The sequence below is a fragment of the Arctopsyche grandis genome, chromosome 9 (assembly GCF_051622035.1).
Source record: "Arctopsyche grandis isolate Sample6627 chromosome 9, ASM5162203v2, whole genome shotgun sequence".
In the NCBI taxonomy this organism is placed as follows: Eukaryota; Metazoa; Arthropoda; class Insecta; order Trichoptera; family Hydropsychidae; genus Arctopsyche; species Arctopsyche grandis.
The window spans coordinates 20,054,650-20,074,567 of NC_135363.1; the positions used below are offsets into that span (position 1 = coordinate 20,054,650).

General features: G+C 32.1%; 1 protein-coding gene across 1 annotated transcript in view; it reads left to right on the top strand.

Annotated features, from left to right (window-relative positions):
• The window catches only part of LSm1 (U6 snRNA-associated Sm-like protein LSm1), a 72,447-nt gene that overhangs the window by 33,358 nt on the left and 19,171 nt on the right, over window positions 1-19,918 (top strand). The gene's annotated exons all lie outside the window — the stretch shown is intronic.

Sequence of the window (19,918 nt, forward strand, 5' to 3'; positions counted from 1 at the left end):
CCTTTAGTCCTTTATTTATATTCTAAAATTGCCTTTTTGTCCTTTATTTTGCAATATCGACTATCGCTAAAAATCATATTTATACATACGCCAAAAAAATTTAAACATGCATTTCATAAATTTTACGAAACCTGTATTGATTATACTGAGCAAAAAAAAAATTAAATTAGATTTATGCTGATTTCTTTTTGTTTGTGAGATATGAAAATTTAAAAAAAAATTCGAATTTTTTTTAGTTTTTTGGCTTTAACTCAAAATCTAGTATTGCTTACCAAAAATTAGTCTTCAAATCAATAGTCAGTTATATTTCTTATTGATTGTGACTTTTTAATGGTTTAAAATACTTATAATTGACTATATAGCAAATTTTTAATGTCAAAAATCTATTTTTTTTTACACTTTTTTTTCGTGATGTAATGACTTTTCCAACTAACTTTTCACTTTACCACGTTTATAAAGATTGGTTTTCAATCTCAATATTTTTTTTTATAAAAAACTTATAAACCATTTTTTATGTTATAAAATAATTATTTATAGGTCCTTTATTTTTTCCAAAAAAATATGGTCACCATAATTATAATATATAATACATATTGTTTTTCATGCGAAATGTCTGAAAATGTAAATGTGAACATCTGTAAAAAAAATTAAAAGGATTAATTATCGTAATGAAAATTTGAATTGGTATGCTAAAATAAAGTTCAAATATATGTACATATGTATGTTTATATGTTCATATGTACATTTGAGCGTACAATATTCTTACTTTTTTTTAACAATCCATTGAAATTTTTTCAATGTTTTTAGCCTCTTTTATACTATCTGGCTGTTGAAGTTTAATGTTATTAAAAGTTGTTTTAATATTCTTATCGTGATTTGTGTTATTGGGCCGAGAAAATAATAATTGTTTAAAATAATCACAAATCTAACATGTCGAAAGAGTTAATGTGAGTAATTTCAGAATGTTTTTTATTTTTAAATCATCCTAACAGAACGATGTACGATCTAAATTAAAAATCGAGATCTATTGACGATTGTACACGATAAATATATGTAGAACAAGTCTCGTTTTTTTTATTGTTGAACACAATCGATTATATTTACCAACCGTCCGTAAAGAATTTAATCGTCAATTTGTCTAACGGTAATCAATTTATCAAGAGGAAACCGTTGAAAAAAATGCTTAGATATTGGCAGAACTAACGCAACTATAAAAACAGTAAAGATTTCAATTTTTAGCCGATCGACAATTAATCCATTGTGGCGTGTTATTATGGATTTTATTTTCTCGTGCCATTTTGATGTCAATTGATTTTTTATAAAATTTTAAACAATAGGAGTGAAAGCCAAACATCGTTAAAAATATATTATCATACGAATCAACTATATAAAGTGTATTTTGTAATAAATAGTTTATGTACATAACCAATTATTGCCATATGTATTAAAACATAAAATTGTATAGAATATTATTGCAAAATAAGCAAAATAAAATAAGTAATCATCAACATTAATTTTAATTAACATTCATATAAATACATACAATAGAATAAGTTTCTACATACACGGTTTGTTTAGAACTAAAATATTACATATATTATGGATCGTAAAGTCTAGCGTTGAATCATCCGTATGATAAGCAAACACAATTTTATTGCCAATATTGCCCGTAATAATAGTACAGATTTTCATTAGATTGTAAAATCCTTATTTATTGTATTCGATGAAAGCAATTGCGAATTGTTTTAATCTAGTAATCATTCTCTGATACGATTTTTCTTCCACGGTTCAAACCTCCAATTCCCGAATCAAAAATACATTTTTCATACATGGTATCTTTATTCCCCAATTTGACAAAATAGAGTTTCTGTGAGCAATTTAAATTTAAATACGAATATAAAACTAAATAAACATTGTAATATATTTGTTTAAATTATACAGAAATCACATGTGCAAATGTGAAAATTTCGATTGTTTGAAAACCTTGTAGTTATTGAACAATAATTAACATTCAACAGTAAATTAACAAATCTATAGTTAAAAGCAATAACTTTTTTATTTGTCACATGGCATTTAAAAAAGTTAAATTACTCAACGTCATAATTTCAACAAGTAAGAACATTTGTTAATTTGCATTTGATATTTTTATAAATATTTGAACTACCAATATTAGGATATATATTTTTAATTAAGGACCGCCCTGGTTCTTTTTTATTTAGCACTACACCACTGCTTACAAGTGACTTTGTAAGTCAATCTTGGTCGCTCAAATCGAGCAACCAAAAGCTACCAAGAATCTGCTCATCTACATATAAGAGTTTTGAATGTGTGACGATACAGTCACGCGTATTTATCGTTTTTTCACTATGTAGTTGCCTAAGGAATCATTTTTAGGAATGTCATTAATTGAATGTTGATATTGTGTGTAATGGACAATTGAAATCCGTTTTATATAGGTATTGAGGATATTTTTTTATTTTATTAATTGAAAAATCAACAGACAGGATGTACATAGATATGTATAGAAAAAACAAATAGTAAATAAATAATATATGTAACATCCGAGTCCAATAATAGATTTTTACAAAAATGAAAAAGATAAATATGAGGAAAACAAATTAAAAAGTAAAGAATAAAGGCATGACAAAATATGTAGAACATTGCATAATTAAACTATAGTATTAAAATATTTGGAAAAGGTTATAAAATAGAATATAAGAAGAAATTAGGAGAAGAAAATAAGAAGAAAAAGGATATGCCAAAGAGCTGTTGCAATTTTGACATTTTTAGCGCTTATGACGCTTATGCTAAAATTAATATAATTGACGTACATATTAAAAAATAAATAAAAATAATGCAATGCGTAACTGTCGAGTGTGCATACTTGACGGCCAATCGTGTATGCTTGCACAAGAGACAGCAAAATACAAAATTGTTAAACTCCCACGAAACATCACAATGGTCGGCATTTGAATACAAAGATACCTATGTACGTGCTAGCTCGGACATTTTTTTTTTTTTGTAAATTAACAATCACAAGCCGAGACCATAATCGACGGGATGAACAGGGAACAGGTGGGTTAATTTGTTGAAATTAACATTTAATCTTGTATGCAAATCGAAATTGCTTTTAACGAAACGAAAAGGTCACCGTGCTCCAGTTTATTTTTTTCGTAAAATTCAATTTGGGTATTGTTCAGTTTTTATGCGATGCTCGTTGAACTTTACGCCAAATGCTATTTTAACTGCGCTAATAAAGGTACGTCTTTTGTTGTTTTTTGATTCGTAATTAAGGATTGTCGGCTTTAATATAACAATAGCCCGTTGTGGTATTTTCTTTAATATTACAAAATTTTCATATTACGCAAATGATAAGTTGCTAAATCTTTTTTCGTGGGAAATTGTGCGTCTTATTGTGAGCACGCGCTCAAGTTATTATGCTCTTTATGTAGGTACTAATCAATGTTTAAAATCTCATTGAGATAGTGCCTATGTACATATATACAAAGGTATATACTTAAATAGAGCAGACTATCGTAATGGTTGAGAAACTGAAGAGGTTAACTAGTATTCCTAATCATTTTGCTTTGAAGAAGATTAATGTATGTGGCTATCTATTTAATGCATTAATGCAATAATGTTCATATAAAGGTTGCATTTTCTGTTGCTAATTTTATTTAATAATGCTTCTACAATAGTAATCAATCATAAAAGTTGCAATTTGTGAACAATGAAAACATAAAAAAGCTATCCAAATTCGATACCTACATACATACTACAAAATCATCATCAATGAAATTAAATTGCTTAATTGATGCTATGTTTTATTTACTTTGTACAATCACTTATTAATTTATCTAATCATTCTATTATAAATTGGTATTTTTCAATTAAATATGTAACTTCATTATAGTCAAATCTAAGATATGTAGCTAGATTTTTTATTGATTGTCAGATAATTATATCCATTTTAATTTTATCAAGTCATCATTCAAACATGATTTCGTGTTGATCTTGACATATCAATAAATAAATTATTTGTTTATATATTACAGATAAACGTCAGATAAACGTCAAACGTGCGTGAAGCAGAAGTGCGTTGATGAAAAACTAGAAATTCACCAAGGAATCTATATTTTGTTGTCAAAAAATCTAGGGAATAATCATGCATTTTATTTAAATATAAATATTAATAGTGCTTGTGTTTATAATCAATATTTGATCGTTGCTTTAAGTGGATATTTTTTACTTTTTCAGCAATTGCGAACGATTAAGACATGATAAAGTAACTGTATGTAAAACAATTCTAATCCAAGTAATATTTGTTGCCAATCTGTAAAAGATATACTTTAGCACAAAGATATTCAATGCGTACGACACAGATCTATGTACATACATAAGACATACAGATTCTTACATTTGTACATACATACATACATATATTGATGATCAGATATTTATATCCATTTAAATTTTATCAAATCATCATTTAAACACTGTATGCCAGAAGGATTTCGACATGTCAATAAATAAATGTTTGGTTTATATACAATATATGTACATATGTATGTATGCATGTACATCGATCTTAGATTTATTTATTTTAATATACAAATATACCACAGAGTCTTTACAGGTCACCCAAATGTCTTACGCGCGTGGGGCAGAAATACGACGACAAAAAGCCAGGATTTTTATTAAAATCATTTATTATATATAAAAATATTGAGACTAGATGTAAATATTAAACTATTTCATGTAAACATTGAGACTATGATTTCATCTACTGTACTATAAAAATTTCCAATTTTAACTTGGATATTAATTTCAATCAATATTTGATAGTTGCCACATTTGAGCTGTCTATTTGAACCTACTGGAAAATTTCCATTTTCACGTTGGGCACGTCCGCTACTGTAAAAATGCACTATATGTTGACTACATAACATTATTTATTTACATAGTTATTTCTCGTGTCATGACCTCGATCGTAAGAGGAAGATGACCATCATCATCATTACATATTATGCTACAATTTCTCAGAAGGTTAATTTGAATTCTTCACGCATGACGCAGATTGCGATTTACAAAAAAAGTCTACAGTCAGGTGGTTGTTAAGTCAATTAATACCAGGAAATTGTTAAGTTTTTGCATGTCCTAGACTTTTTTCGACGAGAAAAAGCGTGTTTATCAGTATAAAAGTCAGTAATCTTCATTTTGATTCATCGCACCTCGTTATAAATCAATGGAAAAAATCACGTACATTCTACAAGGGTCAATATGAGATGAAACCACTATACAAATTTCTACATCTACCATTGTGAGTATAGTGCAGTGTACCGTATAAAATGGATACTCGTGACCGCTTACAGGTATCACGATTTCTTTCGAACGTCTTCAAATTGAGTCTTTTACTCAAAACGCATAATAAAATACAATAGCAAGCATTTCATAATTAGTCATGCTGTAAAATGCAACTTTAGGTACATACATTTATTTGTTCATAAATTTACATATATATACATAGTATGGACCTATGTATGTATTTATGTATGTACAATAAATTGTGTGTTTGTCTTATGTATGCATGCCTTAGAAATCTCCCTGTTTTTATCGCACAGCCTTTCTTACGTGTGCGAAAGTAGGATACGAGGGGACTCGGTATGACGTCACCTAGTCCCCTTGTATCCTGCTCGCGCACACGCAAGTAAAGATGTACGATAAAGACAGAAAGATTTTCATGGCACGCAACTAGTACATATGTACATTTAATATATCAATGTTTCGCTATATGTACAATATTTATAAAAATTTTGCTATGGAGCTTTGTCAAAATTTAGAAATTAGACACACTTCGTTTGTTTATATAATTTATTTGATGTGAATAACGTGTGAAAAATGGTATGAAATGTATACCACAACATAATGGATATTAACGGGCTTCATACTAAACGCCGTTGACAGCCTGCATGATTAATGATGAGTTTCGTTTGTTGATTTTTATACAAAACACACTTATGTAATTTACTACTATGGGCGTATTTTTTTCAATACATTCAAAAATGAAATATTTAAAATCGACTCAATAACTTCTAAGCGACACTTATCTGTGAAATGTATACAAACCTTTACATATTTACATAACTCTTTGTCTAACCCAATTTAATAAATACGAAATCATAGTAGTTTATAAACTAGCCTAAATTGATTTAATCAAAATTATCTTATCTCCAACAGAACGCTTAATAACGCTTACTAAGCCCGATCTAATCTTAAATGGAATTCAATTGCACTTCAAATCCCATGTTCTATTGATTTTGTAATCCAAATGAAAGTGTTTGGCCTATATTCTTTATAAGACGCTTTCATAGAAAACCTATATGTATGTATGTAAATACGTATAATATCAACCCATAGATTTGTAGTCTCCCGCTAAGTTTCATCAATTGATGCTTTCATATTCTTCTTTGGCAAACATCATTGGCAATTTTGCTTTTAGTACTTCTAAACTATGTATTTTGTACTATAATTTTCTTCTTCTTCCTCGTTTACTTAATGCTGAGCGTTGTATTCATTGATATCATCTAAAATCCAATCTCGGCGATCCGCCTCTACTCTTCCCGGTCCTGTGCCAAGTTAAGAGCAGTGTTTAGAAACGATCCCGTCAGTTCTTTAATTTGGTCTGACCCTCTTATGTGAGATCTTCTTTTTGCTCGCCTTCCCTCTAGTGTTTCGATGATTATTCTATACTCTCCACATTATTCCTGGTAATATGGCCAAAGTAGGAAAGAATCCTTTTCCTATATGTTGTGAAGAGTCTATTTGAAACTGCCAGCTCTTTGAGGATGGAGATGCATCCACCTCGATTCAAAAGCATCTGACAGTCCCTTTTCTATATTTTTAACAGACCATATCTCGACTCCATACAATGCAATGGAAATCACCAGAGATCACACCAGACGAATTTTCGTTCTTCTCATTATGAATATAGTCTGGTTTTTCCACATCTTTGTCACACTGATCATCGCCGCTTTCGCCATCCTACTTTTACTGTCCTTTTAGTACTGAGAAATTTAGATTTGAGTAAAACACTATTAAACTGTCGCAATAGTAACAAAATATCGCAATAAGAACAAAATGTATTTTACCAAAATCGTTATTGATCACTTTCCCTGATCAAATAAAATCATTAATCATTGATTAGTCTCATTAAAACGTAGATTGAAATATTTCCATATACATACATACATGATTATATCAATTTAGCTCACTCACTACCTACGCTTTTCCATACAAGTGCTTATACAAAGCTAACTATAAGTGAAATTTAATGAGACTACTACACATTAACGTCCCACTATATGTACATGCGGACGATCTTTACTGAAAATATCAACCGAACATTTTTCACCGGTCAAAAGATCACTCTGTCAGTTTCGAAACGGTCTTCTAAATGACATTCATGTATTTTCACCGTGATTGATCGTCCTGCGTGTGCGTTTGCAGTACATAACGTCTCAATAAAGTAAGTTTTAAGGAACGGTACTCACATAAAAGCACCACGTTGCGTCACGGAGATCGCCTTACGTAAACCGGTGCTTTGCGAACTGACCTACGATCGTCATTAGACGCTATTCTGACTTGGAAGCGGGTCGGAAGAAAGTCGCTAAAAATAGGAGAGAGGTCGTATCGATTGTCCTCGGGTCAAAGGTTGGCAACCGATGCTGGCCGGAGTCGTTACCGCTCGTCTGAACGTCCATTCAGTATACACATTGACCAACAAGTCGTTTTATTTTATGGGATGTGAATCGGTCGATTTAATTTGAAATCGTGATACTTTACAACAATGAAATGGAAGATTAGAAAGATCCGGCCACAGAGTAAGCCAACTCCGTTTGAGGAAAAAACTACACATTTTCTAAAAATGCATATCATATTCGCTGGGCCTGGTTTCACCAATAATAATTGTATGTATGTGTTTAATTCATTTAAATTAATTAAACATTTTTCGTATATTCCTAGTACCAAGCCGACGTATAGAAACGAAGAGTTCATTTAACGAGAATAGATGTTTCGCAGGGGACCCGTCATATTAAACGGGAATTTTGAACTTAATAATAAGATGAATCAAACAATACAATAACTTACTTTTTTGATGTACGATAAAAACCGATATCGAGAGATTTCTGTTATACGTATAATTAACATTTGCCGATTAACCAATAAAATCTTTGTCACGTCATAAAAACGTAAATCTTTGCAAACAATAAAATGCAATGACGTAATTTTTAATCGATTATCGTCTTTCTAAGAATCTGTCACTGAATTTAAAAACTTGTAAGTTCACATATATATTTCAATTCATTATGCGGAAAAATCAAAGTTTTCCACAAAATGTTCTGATCTGTAAGTAAGCTTTACGATAAAATATGACTATAAATGAATGATAAAAAAGTAAAGGTCACACTTTCTCAAAGTTTCGTTATCTTTTCTCTTTCTGTCAATACCTACTTAAATTTCCCTGAAAGATCGATTTTATTTTTTTCAATCGTAAGCTTAAAATGTTTCATTATTTCAATACTTTTGGCAACAAAATGAACTAATGATTAGATTGTCATTACGAAATTATGCAATTCAAAACGTTCAATAGCCATAGTTACATCAAGAATAAACAAATGCGACTATTAAATTTAAAAAATTTCCACGCTTGATTCATTTTTGCATTCTGAATGACGATTGCCTATGAAACAACCTAAAAATTAATGAAGAAATCAATTTTGATACTTCCTCGTCGTTTAATGTAATAAACGCGCGAAGAAATTCGATTAACTCCGGCCATTAGCACGCGTGTATAAATATGTAATTAAGACCGAATCATACGCGAATCGTTGTGAAATTTTAACGTTTGGCTATATCGAAAACAACATAAGCGATCTATTTTGCAATAATTTCTCTTAATTGAATATCTCATTTCCAATTATAAAAACTATCGAAAAAAATTGTTTTATTTGTTACGCAAAACAATCAATTAAGTCCGATCGTGAAATGTATACGTTGAACTTTTAACCTCATACGCATATATGTATACATATGTATGTCGCGAATGTCGGCTTTTTTGATGGTGAGACATTTATTTTTATTTTTATTTGTCGAACGTTGACACAGGACTAAAAGATGCCAAAACCGGCCTTCGTTTGGGAAGTGGAGTCAAAAAGTTCAAAGATTGTTTGATACTTTCAAAAATTGACAAATTTTTCAGTTTGTTACACACAATAAAAAAAATCTATATTTTCCTGTTGAAATTTCATAAACAACTAATTAAATATCTTTATAAAAAAATACCTCAATTATCACACGATTTATTAATTTTGATCTTTAAGGTCATCCATTATCATATACGTAAATGAAACAAGTTGCAATTATAATATATGTAAAGCTTTTTATAATATTATATAATTGTAATTAAAAGCATTCAAAGAATGCTCAATTGTTATTTAATAATTAATCTTAATTACGCATATTATATTTTCCGACGTTATTTTTCCCTTTTAATGTTAACGTTATACTATACATATAAAAAGTAAGCATGTCATACATACATATGTATGTTTAATATATTATACGTATGAATATATTTATTAGTGTAAAAAAAAGTATTTATTTTAATTTAAACAAAAAAATGTATGTATATATATATACATATACTTTTTTTTCAGATAAAGATAGATTAAACATAGGAAAAGAAGTCTGGCAAGTAGACACTATCTCTCCAAAGTCATTCAATGCGATACTCAATCCTTTGCCAGCGCTAAATTTCGCGGTCCTTTTTTAGCAAATTTGTAAATCTAGTTTTCGACCATAAATATATATTGTAATATTTATAGAAGTGAAAAAATATGTCGACACCTGAATTATTTTGTTTACACAGTGAATCACATCATTCGAGCTACTGGCATTTTATGCATGACGTTCCCCGCGAATGACCCTATGGTCATTCGCGGGGAAAGGGTTAAAGGCATTCTGTTAAAGGATTAAGCATCAACAGTTGCTTTTAAAGTCAAGTTTTAAGACGATATATTATACCTATAGTATTAATAGCTCGCGATCCAGCTGACTTACTTAACAGAAAAACACAGCTGGACAGAGAAAGTAGGACTCAAAATTAACATAGATTTAATTGAAGGCTAAACTAATGTTAGACGATAAAACAGTAGAAGCAGTTATAATTATATATATTTAGAGCAAATAATAGACATGTCCGGTAGCAAAGACGAAGCAATAAGAAGATGAAATTAGGATGAGGTGCATTTGGGCGAATGAATGCCGTTTTTGAATCAAAAATTCCACTTTAATTTTACATCCACATCTTTTTCTTTATTTAAAGTGACTAAAACTTTAACGTCAAAATTTTACACAAAATCTAATCGTGGAGCGCTGTATGATCGGCATAACAAGGAGAGACAATAAAAGTGGATGAGAAGTATGACAAGAGTATTTTATAGTGGAAAGATTGAAATGGCGGATCACTTAGATAGAATAATGGCCTGAAGAGAATGGACTGAGGTAAAAAGAAGGCCGCAAGAAGATGGGTGGATGAAATTAGGAAAATGTCTAGGGTGAGATGGATAGAGTTGCGCAAAAAAAAGACGAATGGAAGCGCGTTGGAGAAATATTCATCCAGCAGTAGATGATGAATGGCTGTAAATGATGATAATGATAACATATGTATGTATACTGACTAATATCGGTATTTTATACGGACATAAATGCATAAACACAATTTCTATGCAACGTGCAAGTATTGCATAATCCAAAATCAACTTTGAATTTTTCCAATAATCCCCAGTCTTTAAATTTTTTTATCACGATCCGACACAGCGATCGTCGATATAAATTTATATTAATAAAATAAAAAAAGAGTGGAGAGGACGCGACAACTTTTTTCATCTTCGGATTGAGTAATAGCAACAGTGAAAGTGCAATTAGCCGAACGTAAACCTTATAACCTCTTTTTTACGACGCATACAAAAACGACACATTTTTACAACAATGTGAACATACCCACATATACATACATACACATATTTATCACGCGCATGTTTATTTATTTATTTGTTTGCTTACACTCTGTACACTGTACCGTACCTGTGAACACATACACTTCCTGAATTTGGCAACCCGTATGATGATGATAAATCGATGCTGTGTCGCAAATAGCGTAATCTATCCGCCGGAAAAAATACAGCCGTAATGATCGTTTTTCGATATTGTTTTGGAAACGTACGTTTACACGCGACCCTTTTCCGATTTTTTTTTAATCGTTTGTTAATTTCTCTCACCTCCCATCTCTCTCCCGTTGTTTTCGCGACCTTTGAGATTGATTGCATATCTCGATCGGGCGCCACGACGTGTGACGCGCTCTTTGCGAATTTCAGATCGTTTCGAACATTTGCATAGATATCGATGGCGTTGTTGAGACATGTTGAACAATGCGCGCGTGGGCGTTCGATGTAGCATTTTCAAATAACACGATACAGAAGCGAATAGAATGCAACCAAATATTTTATGCACTGTTGTGCAATTTCAATTTTTCGTAACATTCCTTTCAACTTTTGTCCTGTTTAAATCTGAGCTCGATTCCAGGGCAGTGACGTGTAGTCGAACGTGAATGAATTTTGATAATTAAGTTTGAATTTTGATTATACTCGGCTCTATGCCTACACTATACAATCATAATAAATTATAGTTTGTATTGTCATGCACAGATTTACAGTTGGAATTGTGCATCGAATGCAATCTTACATATGTACACACACACATACATACTATATGTATATCTACAGCTGAATGTACAACATTTGAATATATAATACTAGTTGTTTTACCCGGCTTCGCTCAGTATTTGTAATATAAACAGCTTAAACTTGGCGAATCTAATAGTAAATATTCATTTGTTTTTATGTTATTTAATTTATTTGAATCCAAAAATAAAATATCGAGTCGTCGTCATAGAAACTTGTTTTCGAAGTTCGCAACCAAAAATACTTACAGACATACAAAGTCTCTTTCGAAATAATATATTAGATTTGAGTCAGTTATTTAGTCTAGAGCAGTGGTCCTCAACCTTTTCGAAGTCACGGTGCACTTTTGATCATGAGAAAAAATGGCGGTGCACCAGAATTAAAAGGTCAAAAAAAATATGCGGATATAATTTTTATTAAAAATTAAACAAATTACATAATAGTTAAAGAAAAAAATAATTAAAGAAATCCTATATGCATATATGTCTACGGAAAACTATAATTAAACTACCCTTAACAAAATGGAATTTATTTGATGTAATAATCAATTAATGTAATACCTGAGCTTGTCGAATTTTGCAGATTTCAGATATATTAGGTTGAATATTTGATATCGCTAACCTCAAGTCTTTCTCGTTTTTTAGTTTTTATATTAGTTATTGTTGATAAACCAAGCTCACACAAATATTATGTTGAAAACCACAACAAAATTTTCAGTGCCCTCGTGTAGAGAACTGGGTATTCCTTTCGGACAGAAATCCAAAATTCCTCCATAGTCATTTTGGAAAATTGAATTGGATTGAGTACGATCCCTCCACAAGGAGACCAATTCTTCTTATGGGTACGAAAATCCACAACTCAATGTATAGGTATAAATCGTAGCGAATGGATTTCGTATCCAGTCATAATTTTTTTATGAAGGAAAACAATGTGCAATCTTTTCTTGCAATAAAGTTAAATATTCAGTTTCAGCGGAAATAATTCCTTTGGCATTGTTTTCGTTAAGTGAAGGAAACACATCTACTTTATTTTTCTCTTTATTCGATTTTTCCAAAGAGTTATTTTTTTCCGAAATCCTGTTAATTTTTCAGTGGTTGTCAAATATTTTCGTTTTTTCCTTGAACACTTTTGCGTTATTTAAGTAATTAAAAATATCTACTAATATGCCATTTTAGCACACCAATCATTATTCTGAAAATATTTTACAAAATCATCCATACCTTCATTTCGGCAAAAGATTTTTAAAGGCCTCGTTTTGATGAAATTTACCATATTTACATCTTGGTATAGTACAGGTTTTAGTGCTGCTGGGTTTTTTTTGCATGGGATTCTGTAAAATAAAGTGAAAAGTATGTATGTAAAAAAACAGTGCATAGATATAATAATATGGTTTCTTGTCTTTGTAAGGATAATAAATCCTTTAAATGAGCCTTCCATTGACGGAGCACCATCCGTACAAATTCCTACACATAACTCCCATGATATTTGAAATTGTTCTAAATATGAAGAAATATAATCAAATCATCTTGTCATGTCGTACGCTCGGCAAGTTCTCTGCAGCATAGGTATTGATTCACTATTTTGTTTTCATTTATGAAACGAAGGAATCCTATTTTTTAGTTTTAACCATATTTTTCGCGGTGCACTGGTGTACCGGTTAAGAACCACTGGTCATTTTTAGTACTTACAAGATCGTATGTGAATGATTTATATACGAATAGTATTTATATGTACATATAATCGACAAACGTACTATACACAGGAATTTTGTAAAGGTGCATCCTAACGAGTAAAATACATTGTACATATAAAGTCTTCATTACAGTCTGATATTGTAATTCTCCATCGAGTGTAATGTAATTACTGTCTGTAATATTGATAGTTTGTAATGTCTGGTACAGATGAACGAACAAGCGATGCACGGCTTGATACCCAAATTTATATTACAATACATTTCATCCGTTTATTACGTTGTAAAATTTATTGCAATCAGAATATTGAGATTCTGTGTTTTATGCATAAACGTTATATGCAAATGAAACGGCGTAATAAAAAAAAATATTTTCGGATTAAAAATCGTTTTTTTTTGCATTTTCACTATGTATTTCCTGGTTGAATAAATAATGCATTCATGCATGCATGATATAAATAAATAATAAATACGTATATACGAGTTATCGCGTTAATCGCTTAATTATTAGATAGAGAGAGATCGCTGTTTACCCTGAAGAGTCGTGATAAACCATCTATCGATCAAATCACGCGCGATTTATTGGAAATCATGTTATAATTACTGGTGAAACAGTACGTACAATGCATCTTATATGACCGGCCACGACATTTTACTTTTGATAAAATGTTATGTAAGTAATCTCGTTCTTGATCGTAGAGAATATAAAGAAATGTATTTATATCATATCAATCATTACACTATATAATATCGCAGTTTCCGGTACATTATGCAAATGAACCTACGCAGTATTATATGTATGTACATATTTGTTTTATGATTGAAAGCAATTTTCTAAATCGCCATTTCATAATAATATAATAATCTTATTTTGAAATAATTTTCACACATATATTATTTAACATTTCACTAGGTATCCCTATAACTGTACTACCGGTTTGTGGTCAAAATTCGACTTTCGGTACTACCGCTAATACCGAAACATAATAATTTCAATTTTTTGTTTTGAATTTAGAAGAAAACGCTGTATCGGAAAGTTTGTATGGATTAGTGGAAGAATCAGTCAAACACAATATTCTTTTTAACCTGATATTCAAAGGAGCCGTTAAGTAGTACATATGTATATGTATCTTAAATTTAAAAATCAAAAAAATGAAGTATGTCGAAAATATCGTTCATATACCTGAGATTATTTCCGAATATATACATATGTACATACATATGTATATGGATTTATATCTGACTGTTAGCAATAGGAAGCCTCGTTGCCTTCCGATTTTTTCGGAAACCTGTTTTTTAGCTTGAAAATTATTTGAATAAATATATAATATTTAAAAGTTAAAACCATCTCTTCCACACAAAAGGTCTTTAAAGCAAATATTTATTTATTTCTTTTCTGAAACTCGCTGATCGGTAATTTGCGCGTTGTAGACTCAATGCATTGTTTTGTAATTAAGAAAGTTATTAATTATAAAGTAATTGATTGAAATAATTTATAATGATCCAAGGATTAACCTATACTTAATTAATTTATATTTTATTGGTTTTATTAAATTTGTTTTTACTGATTGATAAAGATACCGTACTACCGGTTGCGAATAGAATTTTTTCAGTAGTACCGGTAGTGACTAATTAATTTTTGAAATCACTAGCTACAACCATGTATGCAATTTAAAAATACCCGTAGATACTTTTTTGGCTATCATTAATTTAATTTAATATACCCAGATTCATTTATTCCAATTATTTTTCATGTAATACTAATACCATAACAAACATGTATTTCATCTTATTTTTTACTTAATTCTTGAGGATTATCTTATCTTGAAGTTTATCTTACATTCTAATCTTCAGACTCTTAAAATAATAATGTTTGTTTTTCATAATGCTGCAACGTTCGACATTGAGTATGAGTTCTGTAGAATCTACATTTTGTATAATATACATATGTATGTATCTACATACATGAGTAATATAAATAAATAAACCAATGCTGCAATACAATCCATAAAAAATTGTCTACAATTTATTTTGACACTAATTTTGCAACATTACATATGTTTATTACGTTTGATTGACCGTTGCCGTAAATTTATCACATTGAACAGATGAGTCTTTGATCAGTTTTGTCAAAAGATTTATTGCATCACGTTTTATTTTGTGCCGTTCAACTTGAACTCCCCCACCTCTCACCTCGCAATGAATAATTAAAAAGTTCATTTTCAATTTTTTATTCGATTTTCAATTTTCAATAAATTTGACGAATGCCTCGTAAATATTTTATTAAAATTACGCAATAGGGCATACGTGAGTTCACGCACATTATGTATTTAGGATGAAACATAATTTCCCTGATACCCCACGTCAAAAATGGTCAGATGTGAAGGTGACCGGTATATTCGACTAAAGTTGATACATAAAAACATATACCTACATAAGTATTTCTAAAGGTCGACGAATTTAAATGCGCTCACAGAAATCATAAAATTTATGCAGTTGAATCGTGTAAAACTCAATTTAGAGCGGACACAAATCATCAGATGCTCGACTTACGCTGTCATAGCAGGCGGTGACATAATACCTAAAATAAATATTGTAAATGCAAAAACAAGGTCTTTGTTTATACGAAGCTGAGAAAAGCGGCGTAACCTTGCCGTGGGCTCAGAAGATCAAAATCGATTAGGTTCTGATGCTCAAAAACAAAGTCGTCAAAACTGGGCCAGTGGGTCGAAAACCAGGACTTGCCCTTTTGCCTTTTGTGTCGTTGCATAATCCATTCGATTGCATAGAAATGCACCATTAAAATTGTAAATCATCCGATGATCGACTATCGTTGTTGTTTTCTCTAGGCAAATTCTAAAAATCTCGATTGGAAGGTCATCATTGGAAATCATCAATGGAAATCATCCTCAATTGGTTCATTCATTTTTTTTTTTCTTTTGGCATGTCTTGAGTTGTACTTTTGACACAAAGTGTTTTCAATAAATAGCATGCATAATAAATAGATCGGGTATCAAAAACCGTAGACAAATAACAATACTTGACCTGACCCTGGCGTGTATAAAGTGACCTTAAGTCATTGAAATAGTTGTATACAAAGTAACTTTATGAATGCAGCAATTCATTGTATCATCTTTTTTCTTCGTATCCTTTTCAAACGACAACAGGAAACCACTACAGAATCATGCACATACATATGTATTACTTTGCTGAAAAATTATAATATTATTGATAAATGTAAGTGTTTTCGGTGATAATTTATCCTTGTATTAAAATATTAAAATAGGCTTGACGTCATCGGTTAAAGTGATTCCCATATTTGAAAAAATGTCAGAGAAACTTGTCGAAATAATATGATTGTTATTAGAATGACATGAATAGGTACGCCTATCACAGCTAGAGTCCACGAACACGTCTCATGTCGCATTTTTTAATGTGTTGTTACCGTTAGAATCGAGCCATAATTTCTTAATTAAAACAAATAATATTATGAGATAGCTCTGTCTGTCTGAATTTACTGACAAGAGTTGCTCCGTCAGTAAATTCAATAGAAATCAATAACAAAACAATCCATTAAATATTATACTTTATTGAGGTTAAGCATTTTCATTTCGTCAGTCATATGTAAAATCAATTAATTATCTATTTGTGACACCCGTCATAAACATTAACGATTTTCAATAAACGATGGGTGCAACAAGAACTAGATAGTCGTTATAATAAAATACAATAGTCATCCCGATCATGATCCAATGTCACTGTGCATTATCAAACAAAACGAACGCTTTTCGATCCGATCGAAGGCGTCAATCGATTCGACTTCAACGTCAAATGTTGACCTCACATAATTGTAGATACGACCTTCTTCCATCAATAGAACTTCATTCTTCGTATTATTCAAACCCAAACGTTCCCTTGACTATCATCAACCCGAACTCAATATTGGCGAGTCAAAGCTTAAAGTTTTTTTTCAACACCTTTACAATTGTTTTGATAGGAAAAAAGTGTCTGGCATGCAAATGAATAATAGTAAGTCTTCAACTTTTTACACGTCCTTGCCCTTTGTATAATGGCATCGAATCACTGTAATTGTTTTAAAACGTGTCGTTTTATTGTTCACGTCGATCATAACATCAATCTTGCATCACATTCTGAGACACACACAAAAGAACCAAACCCAATTTCGAACGTTCGAAACAATGACTTTACCAATACTATCAGTTTATCCATACTGAAATTTTCAATTTAATTTAGACCACGTTACGTTTTAATCATTTCATCGCGGTCCTGCGTTCGTGATTCACTGAAAATCGTGTAAGCACGAAAATTAATTACAACATCTTGATTCAATCACCTCGCAAATTGCCCGATTCTTCGCTTTTCACTGGCATTAATTGGACAATCTCGTGAAAAAATACTTTTGAGAAGCGCTCGTGTTAATGAAAACGGCCTAAGGCGACTGATTTGTTTATCGATTTTTTTTTGTATACAAAATAATAATCAATACACTTCGTTCGATTGTGTGAGACAAATTAATTATAGTGACTTGTGTTAAAAATATATAAATTAATCCGTTCTCATCCACACTCATTGATCATTATACATATGCAAATATAATACAATGGCGTGGCAAAATGACACGATTAGATTAAGTTGTTTTGACACGTTATACGACGCCGTGTGTGCTTACAAACCCTTGTTAAATTTTGAACAACTGATTCGACACCGTGTGTTTCGTGTTTTCCACACAGCACAATGCCAAGGAACTAATTTTTTTCACAATTATGCTAATTTGTCGCTATATCGTGAGAATGAACTTGAATTTATATATTTACATATATATTTCGCGACCTTCTTTCCGTCAATTCAGTTTCGCATTTGACAAAGTGGAACTTTTTTGGTAGCACATAATTGCATTACAAAGACTGTTTACCGTCTGCTGGATACAATGCGGACAAAAAATGTTTACTTACGTATCTACGAAAACACTTTGCACTATTCACGTCATACACAGATGCGTAGACAAAATGTTATTTAATGATGAATGATGCGACTATTATTGTTTGCCGTTCAAAAAAAAGCTCACGTGAACACAGCCAAAGCTCTAATAATTTATATGAGATCATTTTACAGGCGCCAACCCTCAGTTAGTACGAAACGTGATGTTTGTTACGTGTAGTTAAATTGAATCATCGTTTCGTGTGGTGAGTCAATTTTACTAATTACATGAGGTGTAGAGTTCAATAATTACAAAAATAATCGAATTTTAAAAAATTGTTCGTAATATTTATGTGAACAGACAAATTGAAATGAAAACTTTTATTCATAAATCTACGTGGAGATTTTAACCAACAACTAAATTCAAACCCATTTAATTCTTTATTTATTACTAGCTGTATTACCCGGCTTCGCTCAGTGTTTATAATATAAACCGCTTAAACATGACTAAGCTAATAGCAAACATTTAATTAAAAAAAAAAAAAAAATTAAAAAAAAAATTTAAAAATTAAAAAAAAAAAATAATAAATAAAAAAAAAATAATAAAAAAATAAAAAAAAATCAAAAAAAAATCAAAAAAAAAATTTAACAAAATTTTTTTTTGCCTTTTAGGGCTTTGCCCCTCCACGCCCCCATGAGCAATTGCCGTTTAGGGCTTCGCCCCCATGATCAGTTGCCTTTTAGGGCTTCGCCCCTCCGCGCCCCCATGATAAAATGCCGTCTAGGGCTTCGCCCCCCTTAGTTAATACCGTTTAGGGCTTCGCCTCATAAGGCTGCGCCCCATGAGGCTGCGCCTCCCTGCGCCCCCTTCAAGGCCCCATGGGGCTGTGCCCCCTTCGGGGCCCCATGCGGCGCCCCATAAGGCGGCGCCCCATAAGGCTGCGCCCCATAAGACAGCGCCCCATAAGGCTGCGCCCCATGAGGCTGCGCCCCCCTGCGCCCCCTTCGGGGCCCCATGGGGCTACGCCCCTTTTTGGGCCCCATGAGGCTGCGCCTCCTTGCGCCCCCTTCGGGGCCCCATGCGGCTAAGCTCCATAAGGCGGCGCCCCATAAGGCGGCGCCCCATTAGGCGGCGCCCCATAAGGCGGCGCCCCATAAGGCGGCGCTTCATAAGGCAGCGCCCCATAAGGCGGCGCCCCATGAGGCTGCGCCCCCTTTGGGGCCCAATGAGGCTTCGCCCCCTTCGGGGCCCCATGGGGCTACGCCCCATGAGGCTGCGCCCTTTTTGGGGCCCCATGGGGCTACGCCGTTTAATTGCTGTTTAGGGCTTCGCCCCCATGATCAGTTGCCTTTTAGGGCTTCGCCCCTCCGCGCCCCCATGATAAAATGCCGTCTAGGGCTTCGCCCCCCTTAGTTAATACCGTTTAGGGCTTCGCCTCATAAGGCTGCGCCCCATGGGGCTTCGCCTCATAAGGCTGCGCCCCATGGG